Raw genomic sequence first — 25,041 nt, 5'->3', positions numbered from 1 at the left:
GGCCCTATAGGTGTTTTTCAGTCTTTCGACGATATCTACCGAAATACGCACGCAATAGCTGCTTGTGATATATCAAATGAAAGGTATTGACGAGTAGAACAAAGTTGCTGAACATTGTTTTTGGGTAAGATGCAACGAGGGCTTGTTGGGAGGGCTCAAAGGTCGTTACTCGGCCCTAAGTGTTTTTTCCACATAAATCGAGTAAATCTCATCCGATTTTGCTAGATTTAGTTTTTTATGGAAGGTAATTGAATACCGCAAAGAACGTGGCGAAAAAAGTTTCAAATTTGGGCCCTTGGACTAAGGCCACTACTCGGCCCTAAGTGTTTTTTGCACATAAATCGAGTAAATCTCATTCGATTTTGCTAGTTTTTGTTTAATTTGAGAGATAATTGAATGCCGAATAGAATGATGGCAAAAAGAGTTTCAAATTTGGGCCCTTGGACTAAGGCCGCTACTCGGCCCTAAGTGTTTTTTGCACATAAATCGAGTAAATCTCATCCGATTTTGCTAGATTTAGTTTTTTATGGAAGGTGATTGAATACCGAAAAGAACGTGGCAAAAAAAGTTTCAAATTTGGTCCCTTGGACTAAGGCCACTACTCGGCCCTAAGTGTTTTTTGCACATAAATCGAGTAAATCTCATTCGATTTTGCTAGTTTTTGTTTAATTTGAGAGATAATTGAATGCCGAATAGAATGATGGCAAAAAAAGTTTCAAATTTGGGCCCTTGGAGTAAGGCCGCTACTCGGCCCTAAGTGTTTTTTGCACATAAATCGAGTAAATCTCATCCGATTTTGCTAGATTTAGTTTTTTATGGAAGGTGATTGAATACCGAAAAGAACGTGGCAAAAAAAGTTTCAAATTTGGTCCCTTGGACTAAGGCCACTACTCGGCCCTAAGTGTTTTTTGCACATAAATCGAGTAAATCTCATCCGATTTTGCTAGTTTTTGTTTCATTTGAGAGATAATTGAATACCCAATAGAAGGTTGGCAAAAAATTTTGGGTTTCTAAAATAATGTCGTAAATTGTTGGTTTTATTTGAGAGGTACTTCGTACGGGCTTTCGTAATTGCGCTATGCGCAATTTTAAAAATGAACACTTTCAGTAAATTTGACCATGCCCAACTTGACTTGCATTTTGGTAACAGACGCATTAGAAGGTTGTAGACGTATTAGGGTTACGGGCGTATTACGGCTACGGACGTATTATGGTTACGGACGAAATAGGATTACGGGTCGTACGGGGCTAAGTCGCAGCAAACGCTCCGACTGTTCTGATGTCTTGTTTTTTTGAGGAACTTTATGATTTTCTTTTAATTTCTGTGGATTTTCATCGACTTTCAGGATTTTCTAGTTTTCAAAAAAAAATTCAAAAGATTTTGTTTCGGTTGACAGAGGAATTTGTGATTCGTAATTGTGCTCTGAATCAGATGCCTATGAAATCAGAATAAAATATTAAAAAAGCGACACAAAATAAATTATTGCTGGAAAATTATCATTCACTGGTTTGTCAGACTAACGAAACTTACTTCGTTACTTCAGAGGTGGAAAATGGTTGTACGTAGAAACTTCACAAAAACTAGCGGGTGTTTTGAATTTATAACTCACTTGATGTACACAAATTTGTTTTATAAAAACAAAATTTACATTCGCAAAACACTCTGTCTTTGAGCAGTCACCGAACAGTAAAGGGATTCAATTTTCGTATGGATCATTTGCAATTTCAAACTTATCGCAACGAATGAACTCATGAATATATTTGGAGATAAGTTCTTTTTTTCTTTCTTTCTTCTACCCTAGGTCCGAGAAAACAAATTTCGCATATTAGAGTTAAATTGACATGGGTTCAACGTCGAACAATACAGTAATAACTGATTGCCGATAATGTACGGGTATTCTATAGTAGACTGCGTTTACATTCGTTATCTTCGTCGTCTTTTTTTTGCGACTAAATAGAGCAGAAATTTTCCGGACATTTCTGACACAGATAAATTCTTTCAAAATTATAGGAATGTCTTTTGATTTTATTTTTACTTCCCTTTATAGCTTTAGTATGTAATATAAATGGGATTTTACGGATGAACTTTTTTATCTTTTCTTAAAAATAAAATAAATAAAAAAAGGGACAATACGCTTTATGGGTATTACATTAGGAGGATATTGGAAAGCAATTAGTTTCTTGTTTAGTTCAGTTGTTTTGTAAGAGAGATCCATATTCGATGGATTTAAAATAATTTAATGTTCGTTCGTTTTATAAATCTGGCATTTCGTTATCCAAGACCTTGTCTTGTACATTCCAACTTATTTAAATGCTTATCGGATCAACTATAAGTTAACATTCAACAGATTGTACATAAATGGTGCGTTTCTTTTCGATTGATTCGATACAAATCTATCAATATGTGCTCAAAAACGAAGTAAGTGTCGATATTTTTATAGAAGAACGTTCAAATCAAATAACATCAAACAAAGGAAAGTTTGACAGTTTTTAGCACGTACGGCCATTGCATGATTAATATGGCTGCATAATGTATCGTTTCTATGGTGGCGGGACATTTCGACACCGTCAATATCGTCAGGAACGATATTATCGTTTTTTTGGACGATACTATCATCTAAAAAACGATACTATCGTCTAAAAAACGATAATATCGTCCAAAAAATTTTCATCCATGACGATAATATCGTCTAAATTGGAAAATTCTAAAATATTGTCTGGACGATAGTATCGTTTTCTGGACGATATTATCGTTCAGAAAACGATACTATCGTTTTCTGGATGATATTACCGTTCTAGAAAATCTAAAGGATATTTTCGTTTTCTGTACGATAATATCGTCCAAAACGATAATATCGTCCTGGGCGATATTATCGTTTTCTTAAATGATAATATCGTCCAGCACGATACTATCGTTTAAAAAAACGATAATATCGCCCAGGACGATATTATCGTTTAGTTTTGGGTGGTAATATTGTCCAGGACTTAATTTTACTCAGAGGTGCAGCAAGAACCGAATTCTCTTCCAAAATATCAAAAAACAATTGTCAGAGGAAATCACCTACACATCAGTGTTTAAAAAAGGCGTTTAGTTCGTCCCTAAATAATTCATCTTTTTACGAAATGAATACCAACTTAGATTGTACATAAAAGCGTTTTAACACGCCGAGCGATCCGGCCCATTGCCCCGGAGCGAAGCGGAGGGCCGCAATGCGAGCCGGGTGCCGGAACGGTGTCGGAACTTAGGAGTTAATTTTTTTTTCTCGCATCGTCTCATAATTAGTCTGTGTAATTTTTCTATTTTAAAATTTAAATTTACGGAACCAAATGAACCAATTTTTAATATATATTTGCCGTCTATAAAAAGGTGTTTATCTACAAGATTTTGTGTTTCGTCTTCAACAACCATCCAGAACGATAATATCGCCCAGGACGATATTATCGTCTAGAATTTTTATTTTAAATAAATTAAAAACGATATTATCGTCCTGGACGATATTATCGTCTCAAATTTAAAAAAATTAATAAATTAAAAACGATATTATCGTCCCAAAAATTATCGACCAGGACGATAATATCGTCCAAAATAACGATAAATTTGTTCAGAAAAAGAAAATGACGATAATATCGTCCAGCGGATATTTTCATCCAGGACGATATTATCGTCAAGAAAACGATAATATCGTCCTGAAAATATTTTAAAATTTATAATTTTAGACGATATTATCGTCCTGGATGAAATTTTTTTAGACGATATTATCGTTTTTTAGACGATAGTATCGTCTAAAAAACGATACTATCGTTTTTTGGACGATACTATCGTCTAAAAAACGATACTATCGTCCAAAAAACGATACTATCGTTTTTTAGACGATACTATCGTCTAAAAAACGATAATATCGTTCCTGACGATATTGACCGTGTAGTTATGTCGCCTCACCCGTTTCTATGGAGGTAGATTCATATTTTAAATGTGCGTGCTCCCCTGTAACACTAATCGACAAAAATTACAGAAATTTTGATTCACAAATTTTTATGGGGTTCAGATTCATTTGTCATAATTAGACCTTGAAGTACTAGAGTTAATATTAACTAAGAGCAACATATATGAATTACGACTTAGAAGAATTTAGTACTTTGAGTAGTTTAGTACTTCACAAAATTTGGTACTAAAAGGAATTTAGACCTTTGATGAATTTAGTACTTCAAGGAATTTAGTACTTAGAGGAATTTAGAGCGTCGAGGAATTTAGTACTTCAAGGAATTTAGAGCTTGGAGTAATTTAGTGCTTTAAAGAGTAATTTAGTAATTTAAGAAATTTAGTTCTTTAAGGAATTTAGTACTTCACGCAATTTAGTACTTTGAGGACTTTATAGCTTCTAAAAAATTTCTTCAACACATTTTATAGAAACTGTTTGTTTTTTACAACTGCTCCAGAAAACGTTTACATCATACCACCAAAGTAGATATCAGAGCCTGTCTGATTCAGTCAAACAGTCAACAACGGATCTGAGCTGTTCCTGTGTTGAGACCAAGTTCACTTTCAAATTTCAAACTTTTGTTTCTTTTTGGTAATAATGTAGCATCTCCAGTAAACATAGTATTAAGCTAAAGTTGCTGGTGCCAGTGGCAGACGTTCTCCAACATTTTTGTTTAATTGCGTGCAATGTAGCATTAACAAGATCTTGGTTTCTTGTTATACCACAAAAATACTGTAAGTTTTACAGCATCAGTCAGTATTTGTTATTCTACCTAAAACAACATGCGTAAATTGACAAGATAGTCATCTCATCAAAATTTGTGGTTTTTCGGGAAAAATTTTATGATGAAAAATTATTCTGCTTCGTCCTTTTTTTTTATCGTACCCAACTCAACTTATACCATAGTAAACCTGCTCGATTTAATTTTCTTACTAAAATTTCATGTATATATAAGCTCTGCGATATCATTTTTTCTTCTTACATTTTTTGTGTGTGTGTTTAAAGCGCATATCTCATTTTACGGTGTCTTTAAACTTGAACTTTATGATGGTACATAAAAAGTTGATGAAGTGTAACTGTGCATTCTTTTTCCTTCTTGTCTTGTATCACCATTTTTCGTTTCCACATTCTTCATATCATCTTCTTCGCGTTCGTTTTTTTCTTCTTCTTCTTCTTCTGGCTTACTTTCGTTACTACGAGCCAAATAAAAATAAAAAAGTTTATTAAAATAAATAAAAATGTTAAAAAAAATTAAATTTCATCTCTGAGTTTAATCAAACATTCATTTTCTCATATACATTTTATCCACCTCACATATATATACCAAAATGTATACCATGACTGGTTGTTGGTGTTGTTGCGTAAATTTTATACAGCATTTTAATTTAGGCAGGTGAATGTTGAGTTGACGTACTTATATATCCATATAATACTATGAATCGTCCTTGAACAATTTTTTTTTTGTTGCTTTTCTACCAAAAAAAGTGCTGGATAATACCGTGAAAGTCGCGATTCGGCAGCGAAGAGCACAAAACATACGGCATCATGTAGAAATAATATCAAGGAAACGTCATTTACAGCTAATAAGACATAAAAACCCACATGGGAAATATGAGTTGGAAAACTTCAAACATGATAACAGAAACAAACAGCCATAAAGGAAAGTTTGAAATGAGATAAATATTTATGCCTTTGAAAAGTTTTATTAAGATTAGCATAGCTTTTGCATGTCACGCCTCTCTCGACACAAAGAATATGAGCAAAAGAGGGTAAAAAAGTCTGGAGTGTGTTTTGTATTCATTTTTTTTTTTAAATTATCAAAGTTTTAATAAAGTTTTTATATTAAAAATATGATATCTGCATTAGGACTTTTTAAACGAAATAAAGTAAAAACCAAAAACAAATTTACATTAAATTGGCAATATATTCGTGAGGTTTTTCCTGCGCTATTTATTATACGGGAGAATTACCTGATGGTGAAGTTTCGTTATATATGTGGAAATTATATACATGAACGGCAAAAAAGTAACAACAACTATGAACCTAGTTCCAAAACAAATAAATCTTAAAATGGAGGTGAAATAGTTGGCAATTTTGGATTTGCATTTTCCACGAAAATAAAATCACTCCAACTGAACCCAACAAAATTCACCCATCAACTGTTTGCTTTGACTAAATTACGATTTTTTTTTTGTCTCTCGTTGTTTCGTTCTTCTCAGTTTGAATTCAATTTTGGGCAACGTGACCATGAACAACCTGATTTTATTTATTTTCATCCTTTATGCATTTTTAACAGTCCCTCGTTCCTCGCTATAAACAGTTTAATTAAACTTGTAGCTTCATATTGGAAGGATATATCATTATGGTTACCATATATTTTGAGGTCATGGTCGCTGTATAAGAAAATATTAATCAACCAGAGACGACGTGTAATATATTGTTTGTTTTCTTAGCTGATTGAGTTGCACCATTAGACCCGCATGTGTCATCAAATCTGGTGATGAAATGGTACGCAAGTTTACTTTCATTTCGTTTATGATTCACTAGACTTGTACATGTAAAAAAAAGTATGAACTACTTCATACAGGTTTCTGCCACTGTCGCAATGGTGTGATTAGATGAGATTTATTTTTTGAACCGCATCATTGAATGCAAAGCATCGTAAGATTTTCATCACATATCTCAAAGTTGGAAACAGTGACAGAAACAATTTTCGTTTGCTTGAATTCATTTTACTGTTTCTGCAGCGCTTTTTTTAACTTCACTACTCTGCTGGGTAGTCTTAAAAACGTTTACCGTCCACAAGTAAAACCAGATGGCGGTACTCACAAAATTCTATAATTGACAATTTACGGACGGCATGGCTCAGTGGTTACGTACTAGCCTTCCACCAAAATGATCCGGGTTCAAATCCCATGTCAGACAATTCAACTTGGAATTTTTCTACGTGATTACATCACGTTGGTGGAGAGGCGACATAATTACACGGTCAATATCGTCAGGAACGATATTATCGTTTTCTAGACGATAGAATATCGTTTTTTAGACGATACTATCGTCCAAAAAAACGATATTATCGTCCCCAAAATTTTCATCCAGGACGATAATATCGTCTAAAATTATAAATTCTAAAATATTTTCAGGACGATATTATCGTTTTCTGGACGATATTACCGTTTAAAAAAACGATACTATTGTTTTTAAACGATAATATCGTTTTTTTTGACGATACTATCGTTTTTTTAGATGATACTATCGTCTAAAAAACGATATTATCGTTCAAAAAACGATAATATCGTTTTTTTGACGATAATATCGTCCTGGATGAAAATATCCGCTGGACGATATTATCGTTATTTTCTATTTCTGAACAATTTTATCGTTATTGTGGACGATATTATCGTCCTGGGCGATAAGTTTTGGGACGATAATATCGTTCTGGACGATAATATCGTTTTTAATTTATTTAAAATAAAAATTCTAGACGATAATATCGTCCTGGGCGATATTATCGTTCTGGATGGTTGTTGAAGACGAAACACAAAATCTTGTAGATAAACACCTTTTTATAGACGGCAAATATATATTAAAAATTGGTTCATTTGGTTCCGTAAATTTAAATTTTATAATAGAAAAAATAGACTAATTATGAGACGATGCGAGAAAAGAAAATTAACTCCTAAGTTCCGACACCGTTCCGGCGCCCGGCTCGCATTGCGGCCCTCCGCTTCGCTCCGGGGCAATGGGCCGGATCGCTCGGCGTGTTAAAACGCTTTTTATGTACAATCAATGGTATTCATTTCGTAAAAAGATAAATTATTTAGGGACGAACTAAACGCCTTTTTTAAACACTGATGTGTAGGTGATTTCCTCTGACAATTGTTTTTCGATATTTTGGAAGAGAATTCGGTTCTTGCTGCACCTCTGAGTAAAATTGAGTCCTGGACAATATTACCACCCAAAACTAAACGATAATATCGTCCTGGGCGATATTATCGTTTTTTTAAACGATAGTATCGTCCTGGACGATATTATCGTTTTTTTAAGAAAACGAAAATATCCATTAGATTTTCTAGAACGGTAATATCGTCCAGAAAACGATAATATCGTTTTTTGAACGATAATATCGACAAGAAAACGATACTATCGTCCAGACAATATTTTAGAATTTTTCAATTTAGACGATATTATCATCCTGGATGAAAATTTTTTGGGCGATAATATCGTTTTTTTGGACGATAGTATCGTCTAAAAAACGATAATATCGATTTTGAGACGATAGTATCGTCCAAAAAACGATAATATCGTTCCTGACGATATTGACGGTGTGGAAATGTCCCGCCACCCACGTTGGTATCGTCCTAAAGTTCAATCAAGTTTCGTAATTTGGGTAGTTGCAATGAGTTTGGTAGCTGTTTGGTAGTGACATAACGTGCATACGATGAATAATGTCGAGTCTACATTTAGGCGAGATATCAAGCACCTAACTTTCCTGAGAGAGTATACTTCGAGGTGTGGTTCGGAAGTCGCTGCACTTGTTATTGTCTGTAAAAGGCTGTTTGTAAGGTCTCTAAATGAACAAATGAAAATATTGACACACAACCAGAAACGATTTTCGGGAAAACTATTTTCCCATATTTTTCGTAATTTTGCCAAAAAAAAATCGAAAATTCGATAAAATTGAAGAAAAAAAATCACGAAAATAGTCCCTGCATACAACTGACATCAAAAAGGCAACGAATATTGTATAAGTTGTAAGATCGGATCAAAAACGTTCGGACAATCGTTATTCTATTCTCAATGTGACTGTGACGTCCAACGAATTAGAAATTCGTCGAAGCAAGTGCGTACCTTTATGAATGCCTCCGGCCCCTACCACGAATTGGACACAAAAACCAAACATTTATGCTTGTCGTGCACATTCATGATACCTATTGCACAAACAATTTTCAAAGTAATTTTACAAGAACTCGGTATGCTTTAAACAGCATTGCATGATATAAGCTGTACTCTACACAGCACAACATAAGTTTTGATTTCTTGAAAAGCTGAAGAATTCAATTTAACGGAATCTCACCAAAGAAATATTCGAAAACTATGACACAAATTCTGTAACAGTTGCTGACGCAATACGAATAATATAAAAGCTCAATAGCAAGTAGTTCTGGGAAACTTTATTTAGTTTTTCAATTTAAGTTGTCGAATCTGTTATTTTACTCGACTCAACGTGACGTAAAGTACTCTTTTGATCATGTAGGAAATTTGCTGTTCGTGCGTTCGGTGCTACTGGTGCAGCCCGGGTTAAGGGTTCTCACTCAAAATATGTTTCATTCTTTTACGTCGTCTGCCGCAGTTAGTGAATATAACAGGTAAAATGTTCATGTGAAATCTACCGGTGCATGTAACATTTACCGGTAGATTTCATACAAATTTTTTACCAGTAGGATTCAATAGCCGCAGTCTGTAAATTTCCGAGTTCTTACTGCATTAAAGATGCTTTTCAACCGAAATTTTCTTTCAAAATTAAATATTTTAAACAGAACCCGAACCAACTTTCAAGTTTAATGGAATCAGCGATATCTTATTGTTCTTGATATGTTATGCAGTGCAAATGTAGTTAAAAACAAAAAAAATCATTTTTATTGGTTTAAGGGAAGCGTTCTGGTAAATGACAATAGATGTCATTCACACATACGATTGTACATAATATACGGTTGGAATGTTAGAGAATTCAGCAAGTGACGAGAGCAAGTCACGTAAACTATTATACCGACGCTAAATTGATGGGGCAATCGCTTTAGGGACGAAATATGTTCATTTAGAGAGACACGAGGACAGTTATTTTTGTCATTGTCTATTCAGTAATTTCAGTTAATTTTATCAGCTCCAAAATAATTTACACAAAGAACATGTGTAAATCAACGAGCTATCCACAGTGTTTTAGAGGAAGCAAGATGTTGTGTCGATAAGATCTGTGGCTTAGTAGTCTGTCCAAAATATGAAAATGCAGACAAGAGCTTCAGGCGAGCTGTATTTTTATTTTATTTTTTAAATGATTCACAGTGACACACAGAAGTGGTTTGCGAGCACCAGATATGTAATAGATGTTACATGAAAGTATGTATATTAGCGAGACGTGTTCGGACACAAGGTCATGCTAGAGGGAGTTAATATGGCTCTTCCGCCACTAGGGAAGACCCTTTACCACGCTCTTAAGGTAAAACCCAATACAATACACGGAAAATAATTTGTTATCTCGTATCCAGATGAATAAAAGCACATCGGGCTGAAGCCCTCAGATAATTTTCCTTATCTGGATACGAGATAGCAAATTACTTCCCCTTGTACAGTAACCTACTATTACATTTCTCCATCTCGCAATTACGGTCTGGTCACCTATTTTAATTTTCTTGGGCGAAGTTTGTGACAGTGCTGCAATTTTATGTGCTTGTGTCAAAAAAACTTTACTTTCTATTTTTCTCTGAAAATAAATGGAAACTGACTCTCTAAGAGTGATATCGCCAAATCTTCAGGTGATTGGGAATCGGGTCTCCGATTTTAATGAGTGATAGCTCGTTGGATTCGTCGTTCAGTTCTAGGAAACACGTGTCTTTCACTTTTTCTTAAAAAAATTTGTTTTCTGTGAAAAGCGCTCAAAAGTGAAGACATGTCAGAGGGTACCGAAAACAGTTTTTCGGAAATAACTCAAGAAAAAACTATTTTAAATTGTTGTAATGTTGTACGAATGTCGGCCTTGGAAAGACCTACAGGTAGAGTATACGCACCGCTTGGTGCGAGTAGATCCACGAGAGTTACGACTAAAAATGTAGTGAATGTTCGGAGAGTCCGCCTTCTCTGCAGCTTCGATGTTCCACGGAACTGAGTATGGGGTTATGTGGGCAACAGTAGAAAATGTACCGACCGTCTATGTCAACTGTCACTGAAGACAAAAAGCGTCTTAAAATCTTTTAATCGGCTGTTCTTCATAGATTAATAAAGATCGATCATATTCATGACAAAGTTTGTTAGAATTTCACGGATTCCAATCCGGACTTCTAATAAAACGAAGATGTCCACACTTTGAACGTTTATTAGAGAGTGACTTGTTCTATGAACAAAGCATCGCATTTATACCTAATTCTAAGTCTACTACGTTGATATCCATTTCATTAGGATACTATTTTAGTGTGTCTCCTCGAGTGTTCGACTTGAACGAGTTATATTAATTGTATAACTCCAACACTCCTACTCAATTCATATAACTCGTACATGAATCCAATACTCCCACTTAACTTTCATGTTGTCGGCTCCCACTGAATTCGTAATGTGGACCATTGTCTTTATTTCACCATCGACTCGACCATAGACCATTGTACCGCATCGACCATTTGTACTGAATCGACCATTTTACCTCATCGACCATTGCACCGCATCGACCATTGTACCGCATCGACCATTGTACCGCATCGACCATTGTACCGCATCGACCATTGTACCGCATCGACCATTGTACCGCATCGACCATTGTACCGCATCGACCATTGTACCGCATCGACCATTGTACCGCATCGACCATTGTATTGCTTGTGAGATTGAACTGCTCACCCAGTCTTGGCTGACCACTCAGCTCCTTGTGAGATTGGACTGCTCACCCAGTTGTGACTAGCTCCGCAGACGAAATCCACGTCATACTTGGAATTTACCGCCATTGAGTGATATACTGCCCACTCAGTCATTCGCTGTTGCTACCAATGAATTCTCTGTTGCTACCCATCAGCAACCCATCATTGACCTCATGCAACCATGTGAGATTTGACTGCTCACCCAGTTTGCCAGTGACCATCTCCTCAGACGAAACGATGCCATATTAACCGCCATACTTGGAGTTTACTGCCACCACACTGCGACTGCCTCCTCAGACGAAACGACATACTAACCGCCATACTTGGAATTTTACTCCGCCACCGGTCTTGTAGCATAGCTACATTCGCTTGCACTTAACAGTGCCACAACTTTCCACAGATCACATACCAACCACAATTCAATCGTACAGCGAGTGTTATTGACACCCCTTCCAGTGCAAACTGACGCTGCAGATTAATTGCCACAGTTCAATGTGTCTGGGCCCATAACCTGTTGGAATTTCACGGATTCCAATCCGGACTTCTAATAAAACTAAGATGTTCACACTTTGAACGTTTATTAGAGAGTGACTTGTTCTATGAACAAAGCATCGTATTTATACCTAATTCTAAGTCTACTACGTTGATATCCATTTCATTAGGCTACTATTTTAGTGTGTATCCTCGAGTGTTCGACTTGAACGAGTTATATTAATTGTATAACTCCAACAAAGTTTACATTGAGCTGGAGCGTTAAGTGGCATGAGTTTTCTATGTTCCAAACTGTTCCCATTCTTCTGTCGCTGCGATGAGAGTTTGGAAACTGTTATCGCTTGGCAATTATTGGGACGATTAAAATATTATTCACTGTCCTGGAGCCTTGGGATCATAGACTGTACGTTAGCATTATATTCTGCTATTATATTGCAACGACATCTTGCTTGAAAGAGCGAAGCGAACGATAGAATAGGAAAAGAGAAGAGTTTAGAAAAGCGTAATTCATGCCGTAATACCGCTTCTCGCACGTCTTTATATATACATTATTAGCACGATCTAAGATACCACCTGATATATACGAACTTCGATACAAGATTGTATGTCGCTAACTGTAATCTAAAATTTAACCGACAATTAAATTGGATAGAAAATGCACATTTCATGACGTAATGTTTTTTCAACCCGTCCAGCAGTTCAGCATACAACTAATTAATTCTTTCACGTTCGATGTTATTATTCTTTGTTACCGTATTCTGCATAACATTTACCATTCATACACCTTGCGATATTAGTGCTAAAACTGATGAAATTGTTGCCGTGTGTTGTATTGGATCGTCCAATATAGAAATTCCGTTGGCTGAACGGCAGCTTCACTTACAGGAATTTCTCTATTGGGCTTGCGAATATTAATGCGAAATGTTCAATTGGTGATATTTCCAAATTGGCAATAATATTCCATAGGTAAGGGCGTTATTGCCTGTCACAGATTAACTGTACGCTGAAGTAATAAAACTTTCGTTCGGTGAATACGGTCTACATTGTTGTTCAATCTAATGTGGATCATAAATAATATAATCTTGTTCCACACACATAACACAATATTTCATGTGAACATGAATTTATATTCCTATTTTAGGAAAATCATATTACAGACGACAGAGAGTAGAAAGAGTCTATGTGTATGTGTGAAGGCATTTGCAATACACCGGATACATTATTCGTTGTTGTACCCCATATATATGTATGTAGGAAATTTGAATTCTTTTATGTGCGTACCGGAATAGGCGACACAGATGTTGTAATGTAGCACTGATAAATGAGATAAGCCAGTTAAAGTTATGCGAAAATGCGACCGAATAAGCGGGTATAATTCATATAAAATAGATGAATGTGTTATGTTTGCAGGAAAGAAAACAATACTTAATGCCGAATGTGTATATCCTGACTACGAACTGGTGATATGAGCGCCTGTCGAAAATCGCATGAATATATATTCGTCTGTGGCGAAAGGCTATTATTTCAACGCCAGTCGCATGTCAAACCATATCAATTTATTTGTTAGTACTCAGATTTGCTAGAGTGACGGGAGGAAATTGTGAAATAATAAAAAAAAAAATTGAGATGTGTGGCTTAGATCAAAATTTCGCTAAGATCATGAAAAACTTTTTTGTTCCTGTATTAGCAGATTACGGAGTTTACGTTATATGCTGTCAAAGTAATTCATTACTTGCCTGAATGTATTTGGTTGTATTCGGTTGGACAACGGCAGTCACAGAGAACGGACGTGTTTATGCGTTGCTCTCTAAAAGTGTTTCTTTTGTGTGGCTGTGTGTGAATTCATTTTCGATTTTGTCTAATTTCTGTGCCAACTTTTACGGCTTTGGTGTTTTTATTTTGCTGTAATGTTTAAATGGTGAAATTATTTTAAAGGTTTTATTAACGAAGTCAAAGTGTTGTTCTCGTAGGTCATTTTCTCTTTGATCAATAAAGTCGTTCTCGCCTCATTGTGCGATATCAACAATTGTGTTATTTCCTTTGTTATTTAACATGTGCTTCGTGGCGTCGGTTTACGGATTAACAATCGACTCTACCAGAAGCTAATGCTAAATTACGTGCTCGATTAATGTACGAAAATGACACATTGCCGTATGGCATCTGGCAGTCAATTTTAGTGCAGGTAAGGTACAAACGCTTCGGGTTCTCATTTGACACCCCAAAACCACATAGCAAATTTTTACAAATTTGCTGTGGTACAATCCCAAGATACAGAAACTATCTTGTACTCCAAAATGACCGCGAGGTTTAACAGATCTATTGATTGATACGTTGTATGGATGTCAAGGGATATGACGAAATACGAATCATTCAAACGCTACAACCTGCAACGCCAGAACGAGTTCAGTCACATGGTGGCATGGCGATTTATACGAAGAGGCAACTCATGGCCTATGGTGATTAGACACTTGCTATTACCTAAAACTAATAGCCGTAACCGTAACAAAGTCGGAAATATCAAAAAACCCAACATTCGCTTTCTCCATAAAAGAAACCATATCGACATAATGTCAATAGTAGAAAGAGCTACAACATGACAATGTTGATAGCGCCATCTTTGGGAAAATGTACAGGTCAATTAGTGATGGTTGTGGTATTCGCATACCACCCACGGCTTGGAGAATTCACAACGTATGGGACGTTAACACACGGTCGATTTGTGAACAATCTAAGTCGGGAGAGATATGATGTAAAATCACAGTCCATATGATCAAGAGACTTGTACAATAGCACAACAGGCCCATCTGAGGCTTAGGTGCTGGGCTTACACCCTCCCATCTAATCTAATCTAATCTAATCTGCCTGAATGTATTTAGGGCTTATGTCCCATTTGCAAGTTGATTATCACAAAGAAATTCACTTAAAATTAATCGAAAATAGTCTTAATTTTTTGCAGTGGGCAAACTGCTGTGTAATGGTCAACTTTCGCATGGGGAGGACATTAAAAATAATTACAGCAAGAGATTGATGAGAACCGACAATTTGAATAAAATTCATGCTATTCATCCACATGCGATACCGACGTTACTGGTACGTGGTACATACATATTTGGGTGGATCGAATATTACATTTTATTTTTCATGTACGTCTATGTGGACATATGGAAGATTTTGGGGTTTATATAACGGCCATTTGTATAGTTAGTACATACACCTATATATAGTTAGTATATAGCTATAATGACATTTATATGTGTAGTATATAACTATATTGACGTATATTAAAACTAGGTCCCACCTTTTGAGCGGGTCGGGTCCCTTGACTGATAATTTTTCCAAAATAATTAATCAATTAAAGTGAAAGCAAAATAAAATTATCGAGTCTCATTTTTTGTCAATTGAATGACAATTGTCAAAAACCAGACTAGATCATTTCATTTTGATTTTACCTTATATTACACACTATTATAATCGAGGTTCTGAAAGATTGTTTTTGTGTGTCACCGCCTTCGTGATCAACTCAGGGTTGTCTTAGCCTGGTTGTTTCAGAACCTTGATTATAATTATCTTAATTTATTTTAACTGATTTTTTGATCTGTGTGAGAATGAACAATTCCTTCTACAAAAATGAAATGTTGTCACTTTGTATTAGTTCAAATTGTGCAATAATCCAATAAGACCCGAGTTGTTAACTAATGCAGTAAGATACCGCAACTCGTGTTAATTACGGCCTTCGATTCGCTCTAGCCGCAAACTTCTCACTCGTACGAGCTGTCTAATATTGCAATATGATACCGCAACTCGTGTGAATTACGACCCTCGCTTCGCTCGGGCCGCAACTTCAGACTCGTACGAGTTGTCTAATATTAGATTTGGCCTAGCCGCAAACTTCACACTCGTCGGAGTTGTCTAATGTAGAATTGCTTGACTTTTGTAATACTATATGCTCACTGTATATGTAATTTCAGGTACAGTGGCCAACATTTCAAATGTCTTTTTTGTTAGGAATTTGACGTTTTCAATGAATTCCACTCAATCCACACAGCTCACACTCTGTATCAGTATGATCCGCTGTGGTTTCCAAGGCTGTATTATAAGGAAGTTTGCGCCAACAGCCTTTTTCGTGGTGGCATTAAATCAAAAATAATTGCCGATAGTGCATTGTATTTTAAATTAGGCGAATTCTTCGCTGTGGCATTAATGCGAAAATGAAGTAACCATAGCGAAGATAAATACCTAAATATCAATAATACCACTAGGAACCATTTCTATTTCTCCATTTACCATTTACCACAAAAATACTCCGTGTGAAAGAAAAAAAATGAATTTTTGCTTTGTTTACTTGACAGTTTGCTATCTCAAGTAGTACTTTTTTGTTGAGTGGCAACCATACTTAAGTTAATGCGGTAAATTATTTTGTTTTCTTAAAAGTCATACGACAGTCCTAAAAGTTTGTTCCAATTAACTGTTAATCCGAACTTTGACAACAGGAACGACAACGACTTCATTCAAAACAGACGTACCTTCTTCTCTCAGTGAAGGGAATCATCAATGATCAATTACCAATAATTATCAACTATCAACATAGTAAATGGAATAGCTTCCGACATTAATCTCGGGAATTCCATTACACGTCGATTAAAAGAAATTTTATTAAAATCGGTTTAGAATTATTACTCAAGTTATCGTCATGACAAAAAAAAATGGTTACAAACAATTAAGGTTTTGATAATTTTTCATACACTGTATGGTTACTAGCATTTTAGGGTATTTTCTGGCGTAAGACCCTTGACTTCAGTCAAGAGAACAATATTATTATTACCAATTATTATCAGTTACTTATTTTTCTGAAATAGTTTCCAGAACCTTATACATTGCCCATCCTCGAACTTAACCTCAGAAATCCCATTCTTCTACGTTTTTAAATAAAATTTTATATAATATCACCACAACACATTAAATTATCATTAAATTATCATTATCACAATATCAATTATCAGCACTGTATTATCAATTACAATTATCAATAAAATCATGTTTTTCTGGTATAGTTTCCAGAACCTTATCCCGACATGGCTCATCTTCGAACTTAACCTTAAGAATTTCATTCCCCGTCGATTAAAAAAAAATCATCAAAATCGGTTAAGACTTACTCAAGTTATCGTCGTGACAAAACAAAATGGTTACAAACAATTAAAGTTTTGATAATTTTTCATACACTGTATGGTTACTAACATTTTAGGGTATTTTCTGGCGTAAGACCCTTGACTTTCAGTCAAGGGAATTATGAGTGAGAATACCTTATATAATCTAGATTTTTTCTTGATCGTGAACAATTCAAATCCAATTCCTTCAATTGACATATATATATATATATATGTAGGATATAGCTATATTTAGTTATTATATAGCTATGTGGATCTATATATTGTTAGTATATAGCAATTGCAATATGGACCTATATTTAGTTAGTATCTAGCTATATGTACATATATATAGTTAGTATATAGCTATATGGTTCTATATATTGTTAGTATATAGCTATGTGACTTATATATAGTTCTTATATGGACATATATAGAGAGTATATAGCTATATGGACCCATATATAGTTCTTATATTTGCATATAGCTATATGAACCTATATATATTTCGTATATAGCTATATGGTTAGTTAATAGCTATATGGACCTTTATATAGTTTTTATATACATATATGGACCTATATATAGTTCGTATATAGCTATATAGTTAGTTAATATATATACGTTGAATTTTTCAGTCAAAATTTTTTGTTGAAAATTTTTCAGTCAAAATTCTGTTGGTTCAAATTTTTTCTGAAAAAATTGATTGTTGAATGGTTTGGAAAACTAGGCCAGCTAATTTCAGTTAATTGGCTGTGAAATTCAATTTTGCGTAACGATGCTGACTGCGTTTCTATGAAAAAGCTTAGTGTCGAAACGAACGTCTTCGTTCAACGAAGTACGTGCACGGAAAATCCGTGAATTTCGATAAAGGCTGTGTAACTTATAATATAGCTGTAGTTTTTATAATATAGCTGCAAGACTTATAAAAATATAGCTTCTAAACGCATATTCCATTTACATTGGTTATTTACGTGCAGTATAAGTTACACAACCATATTATGGATTACACAGCTGCATTTATGCACCATGAACACATTTTATAGCTAGGATCTGCATATTGTGGCTGTGTACTCTATATCATAGCTGTGAAACACATATTTGACGTATGAAAAATATAGCTATGTGCTGCATATGAGAAAATGTATGGGACCATGTATTCAAGTGATGATTCGTGCTGGTCGGACTCAATGTTAATATACAAACAAAAACTGTTCTTAAATATCTTGGCTGATTGTAATGAAGCTTGATGATCAGGTTATAGTAATACCTTTTCAATATTGTCAGAATCTGTAGAAACACAGACGAATGAGAATATCAGAAATTTCACTGCAATTGAATTCGTGATTCTTCGCGCGGTTTCAATTCACTTTCTTTCAGAACCTAGAACAATCCTTGTAGTGACAATTCACAAAAGTAAAATATAACGAGCCATCAGAACAGTCGGAGCGTTTGCTGCAACTGAGCCCCGTACAAACCCGTATATCTATTGCGTACGTGACCCTAGTGCGTCTGTCACCCTACTTTGACCGTAAACCTATTGCGCCGGTTAATGTAGTTAAAGTAAAATTATTATGGAATGTGTACATCTTAGAAATAGCGCATAGCGCATAGCGCAATTACGAAGCCCCGTACGACGTTCCTTTCAAATGAAACAAAAATTTCAAATCGCCCTAAAATTTTAATTTATTGAGTATAAATACACATAGGGCCTAGTATCGGCCTCAGTCCGAGGATCCAATTTTTTTTTTCAACTACATTCTATTCGGCCTTTGATTAGCTTCTAAATTAAACAAAAATTACGAAAAACGAATGAAATTTACTCGAGTTCTATGTAAAATACACATAGGGCCCTAGTACCAGCCTTAGTCCGAGGACCCAAATTTAATTTTTTTTTCAACAACATTCTATTCGGTGTTCGATTACCTTCCAAATCAAACAAAAATTACGAAAAACGGATGAAATTTACTCGAGTTCTATGTAAAATACACATAGGGCCCTAGTAGCATTTCACTTCTAAGGCCCTAACTCACGGTCCACTCACCCTATTTTAAAAAAACTCTTTTTTCCTACATTGGTATTGACAATACCTATCATTTGCCATGTCATTTACATTTCCATCGTTTGTTTTGCCATAAATATCACCAAAAGACCTTAAATCACTTAGGTGGCCCTAACTCACGAAGGGCCGACCCGAATATGCCCATCTTCGAACTTAGCCTCGCTATTTTGACTATCTTTCAGGGAATTTTTTTTTTTTGAAATCGGATTTGATTTACTCAAGATATTGACGTGACAGACAGACGGACAGACGGCCCAAATTTTTATTGCAGATTCGTCATCTATGAACATAGGCAAACACTTTGCCCTTACCGTCTGCTTCGAATTCCATCAATTACACATGGCATCGTAATCCTATAAGCCCCTTTGTACTTCGTACGGGGCTAAAAACTACAGACTTGAATTAGGCTGTGTGCCACATAATATAGCTGCAGAATTGATATTGTCGTAGCAACGCTTCGAAGTAAGAACGTGTTAAAGCACAAGCAAAATTAGCACATCAGCAGCGTAGGTGACGGTCGGATTCTCAGGTTAAGCATCAATCGGCGCGGTTAGTACTTAGATGGGTGACCGCAAAATTCATGAAAGTTTGGGAAAAAATTTTTATTTCTCGTGATAGATTTCAAATGTGGCTCACAGCTACAATATAAATTACACAGCTATTTTAACTACAGTCTTCGCAATATGCATTTCACAGCTATATGCCAAAAAATGGGGGTGCTAAGTCCACTTATAGCTCTCACACGCATATCAGGATTTTCCGTGTGGTATGTACCACTTCGTTGAGATTTTCACTATTGACTGATCAGATCACATGACAAGTTGCAGCCAACACGAATCGCTCACGAAAAGATAAACGGAGCGAGACATTCAACTGCCTTTCCATGTTCATGATATAATACCGACTTAAACAGAAATGAAAATTGTAATACGGATGTAAAATAGCATCAACCTTTAAACTTTAACTTTTTATTAGAAAGATTCGTACATACTAGTTTGCGTACACGAAGCAAATGGACGTTGTAAGTATGGAAGAGTCTAACAAAAGCGATTCTTTATTCATATTAGAACGTCTGCTATTTTTCTGAACATAATTGAAAATACCTGAGCTTCAAAAAATTTCTTTGAGCGTTGTTAGCGAACTGAACGATGCTACTATCTGAAAACGAGTTCATTAAAATTTAAGCGAAATGCTACAATTGATGTACAGTAAATAATTGAAAAAGTCTGCAATTCCCATAATAAAGAAGCTAATAAACGACCAACAAATCGGAATGGAGATTTTAAGAAAAAGAAGAAAAAAATACTTCCAAGAAAACATAAGCGGATTTTTTACGTACAGTCATTTTGTGCAGTTATTGTAGATAGCATTTTGCCAAGAAAACGACTACATAAAACGACACAAAAGAAAACATCCATTCGAGCTGAAAGGACTCGTCGTAAGATCATTAAAACGGTTTATCAATCTAAAGCAAATCGAAAAAATATCCATAAATCGCGTGAAAAGCGAAAAGTTTTCTTTTATTTTTATTGGGCATATCTAAAACTCGTTCATGGTGCTATGTGTTGTATATATATATAATTGTCGGATGGTGTGAAATTGAGTGCTACGAGCATTAAAGTTCGCTCCTTTTTCTACACTTACATAGTCACGACTTAAATTACTGCCAAAAAGCTATTCGTTTTATATACGTACACAACACAATGTAACATTATAGTAGTACGCCATAACCCAAAAAATAACATTTATTATAGCAAAACGAAAATGGGAATTGCAAGCACGTAGAAAAAGTAAGTTGTCTAATAAATGAAAGAATTTAATGAAAGTTATGGCCAAACAGATAATTTGAAATTATGTGGGTTTCACTAGTAATACAATCGAGAATTGGGAAAATGAACATTGTTGTTGATTATGATACAATGATAGGTTGGTTACTTTCACAATTCTTGAATAAATTGTGGATGCAGTAAATCACTGAAGTTCCGAAACTAATTACAAACAGGTGTAACGTCCGGTAAAGTGGTGTTCGGAAACGGCAAGAAACCATTTCAATGTTTGACCCGCCCGAGTTTTACTTATAACTTCGTAAGGGGCAGTTTGAACCTCCCTTCTCAACATTATCGCTATTACTGAATGACCCATTTTGGAAGGACTTGCCATACTTTCAATATCAACTGTAAAAGAACAGCTAAGCTAGAATTTCATACCCCATCTCCGTCCTCAGATCGTGACATACTTTATAAACGGTGCATTTCAACAGGGTAAATGCTATTCGCACATTGTACGAATAGTCAGATTTTGATATTTTTGCTATTCGCACGCCTATAGCCAAGCCAAGACAAAGTGCGAATATACAAAGTATTCCAAACTAACTTACTAACAAAGTAACTAACATTATGCGAGCAGCCCCACGAAACGCCTTTAAGTGTACAAGCGTTGAACTCTGTAGAATCGAACCAAATGTCTTCCTTGTACGATAACTTAACTACATATTTTGCAATGTGCTAATAGCGAAACGAGAGTCATTGTGCGAATAGAATTTTCGTTTCAAAAATCATCATATTGTTTGTCTAAGAACATTGAAAAGAATCACATATCATGCCCGCACGTTAGTAAGCAGGCGTGACGCAAGTCCACTAGCAAAAAGGTTTTACAAAAAAAATTTTGAGGACGGAGCGGCGGAGCATATTTACAGCAACTTTTTGACTTCTCCTCCTTGGCTCCAATGGCCCCCAAACTAAGATATCTGGAATCTAGGAATCCATACGATTTCAACGATCTATCACACGTTACTGCAGCTTCAAAATTGGCTGAGATATTGAACTTTGAAATATGGATGTTTGTTTGAAAATAAGCAAAATTTCGTTTTTTCAGATAACTCAAATCGGCTACGTTAGTTAGTTAGTTAGTTCCTATGAAAAAGGACGATTTCGTAACTACTAAACGTTTCTTACGATTTTCCTGAAATTTTGGTTATAGGTCAATCTCGGGCTCTAGATTAAAATAAGATTTAAAAAAATGGGGTATGCAAGCGTTTTTGTGAGCTAGGACTCCCGGAAGTTTCCATACAATGGCATTATAACAGCGTGTTTTGTGTGTGTGTGTGTGTGTGTGTGTGTGTGTGTGTGTGTGTGTGTGTCAGAAGATTTTTTTTTCAGCTAGTAATTATGAATTATGATTGGTAAATGTTGGAAAAAGTGTTTTGATGGATTTGGGTTATTTTCTTCATGAGTGATGTGTTCCAAGGTTGGTTCCTAAATTTTGGGATGATAGATGATTCCTCTGGCACTTCCATCAGTTTTTTTGGTGGATTAGAGTTATTTTCGATATAAGTGAGGTGTTCCGAGGTTGGTTCCTAAATTTTGGGATGAGAGATGATTCCGCTGGCACTTCCTAACTTCCATCGGATTTTTCAATGGACTTGAGTTATTTTCGATATAAGTGAGCCGTCCCGAGGTTGGTTTCTAAATTTTGGGATGAGAGATGATTCCTCTGGCACTTCCTAACTTCCATCGGATTTTTCGATGAATCTGGGTTGCTTTCGATATAAGAGAGGTGTTCCAAGATTGGTTCCTAAATTTTGTGATGACAATTGATTTCTCTGGCACTTCCAAACTTCCATCGGATTTTTCGATGGATTAGAGTTATTTTCGATATAAGTGAGGTGTTCCAACGTTGGTTCCTAAATTTTGGGATGAGAGATGATTCCTCTGGCACTTCCTAACTTCCATCGGATTTTTCAATGGACTTGAGTTATTTTCGATATAAGAGAGGTGTTCCAAGGTTGGTTCCTAAATTTTGGGATGAGAGATGATTCCTCTGGCACTTCCTAACTTCCATCGGATTTTTCAATGGACTTGAGTTATTTTCGATATAAGTGAGGCGTTCCGAGGTTGGTTCCTAAATTTTGGGATGAGATACGATTCATCTGGCACTTCATAACTTCCATCGGTTTTTTCGATGGATCTGGGTTGTTTTGGATATAAGTGAGGTGTTCCAAGGTTGGTTCCTAAATTTTGGGATGACAGATGATTTCTCTAGCACTTCCTAACTTCCATCGGATTTTTCGATGGATTCGAGCTGTTGTCGACATGAGATACTTACAAAACTAGTGACCTTTACACATAAACTTCCAAAAGAACTGATATCCGCAAAAAAAAACCTAAAGGGTGAAAGTGTGAGCAAGTCCCTGTTTCTACTTACAAAATAACTGATATCGCTGATAGAAAAAATTGCGCCACATGTGGCAGATGATTCAGGACATATTTCTCCCTGTTTTAACTATTTTCCTAACATTAGTTTCCTCAACATCTGCCACTTGTGACGCAATTTTTTCTAAAATTTTCTTTCTTAAATTTTTTGGATCAATTTTTTGTTGATAAAACTTTCGCCCCAGAAAGCGTCACCCTCAGCGATATCAGTTATTTTGTAAGTAGAAACAGGGACTTGCGTCACACTTTCACCCTTTAGGGTTTTTCGGCGTATTAACCTATACACCTACCTAGGGATCCTATGCGTTGATAGACGTAGTAAGACTTTTTTTTCCGGAGCACAATAGCAATAAAGATCATAGTGTAAATTGACCCCAAATTATGGGAAAATTTCAGATAAAAATTGGGTTGTGTTTGTTGAAGGGATAAGCCGTCATAAATCCAGTTCTTTCCTTTTCGAAACATGAGTTTTATTCGGTATGACTATGGAGAAATGTACGTACCTATCAGTGCGCTAATTATTTATTCATCATGATTCTTCTGAGAGAGAGAAGGAGGGAGAATCATTTCTACAACTTTTTTTTTCATAAATAAATTTAATTCAATTAAAATATTCAATTCAACAAAAGAAAAGGTGTTGTTTTCCAAAGAGGCATGTTGTAGAATATAATTTCGTTGCGGGCAAATGTTAATTTATAAATTGAAATATTTTCCGTACCACTTTCTAAATTGCCGGCAACATCGGTTTTACATTTAATTTTCCAGTCGCCAAAAGTGTAAATATTTTTCCATTTTAATTCCACACCTTTTTAGTGTGGGGTACCCAGCCAGTTTCGGCAATATATTTTTTAATCGACATTCAAAAGGATTTACAATATTAATAGATGTCATTTAAGTACGCGTATCTGAGATCAAGGGGTGAGAGGAATCCATTTCTTACCCTCAAAATAGCAAAACGTATTTTCGTATAAATTAGTTACGCACGTAACTGAATTTTCTTATGCCTGGGGAAAATGTAATAAATTTTCCCAACAAAATACGAAATAATCATTTTATAGAAACAAAACGTGTCGCCAATATGCAAAATAACTTTTTTTTTACACAGTTTATATGACTGTGTACGTATGTATGGTGGTCTCGCTTTATAACATTTTCATTGATAGCGAAAATAAAATTAGTAGAGAAATTTGTATGTGTCGGCAAAATTTTCCGACGTAAAATTCAATTCTATTTATGTTTGGGTATATTTAGGGTTTATTACATTGCCAGTCTGTTTATAAAATTATCGCATTTAATTCAATAATTTGTTTATGTACTCCCCAATACTTTGGCATATGTTTTATTTTATCGTATAAACATCTCTTGACGATGCTAAAATGTGTGGCAAATGAGATTGCCTACGCATATGAGGTATGGAAATATTTTTTTTTTATTATGTTTTGAGTAAGTATAGTCTCGAAAACGATCGAAAAATTGAAATGAATAATGAAATTAACCGAACATTGAGAGAAATGAAAGATTTTTTTGTTT

The sequence above is a fragment of the Bradysia coprophila genome, assembly GCF_014529535.1.
Source record: "Bradysia coprophila strain Holo2 chromosome X unlocalized genomic scaffold, BU_Bcop_v1 contig_128, whole genome shotgun sequence".
Lineage (NCBI taxonomy): Eukaryota > Metazoa > Arthropoda > Insecta > Diptera > Sciaridae > Bradysia > Bradysia coprophila.
The sequence above is the reverse complement of the archived record's forward strand: the minus strand, read 5'-3'. Positions refer to the sequence as shown.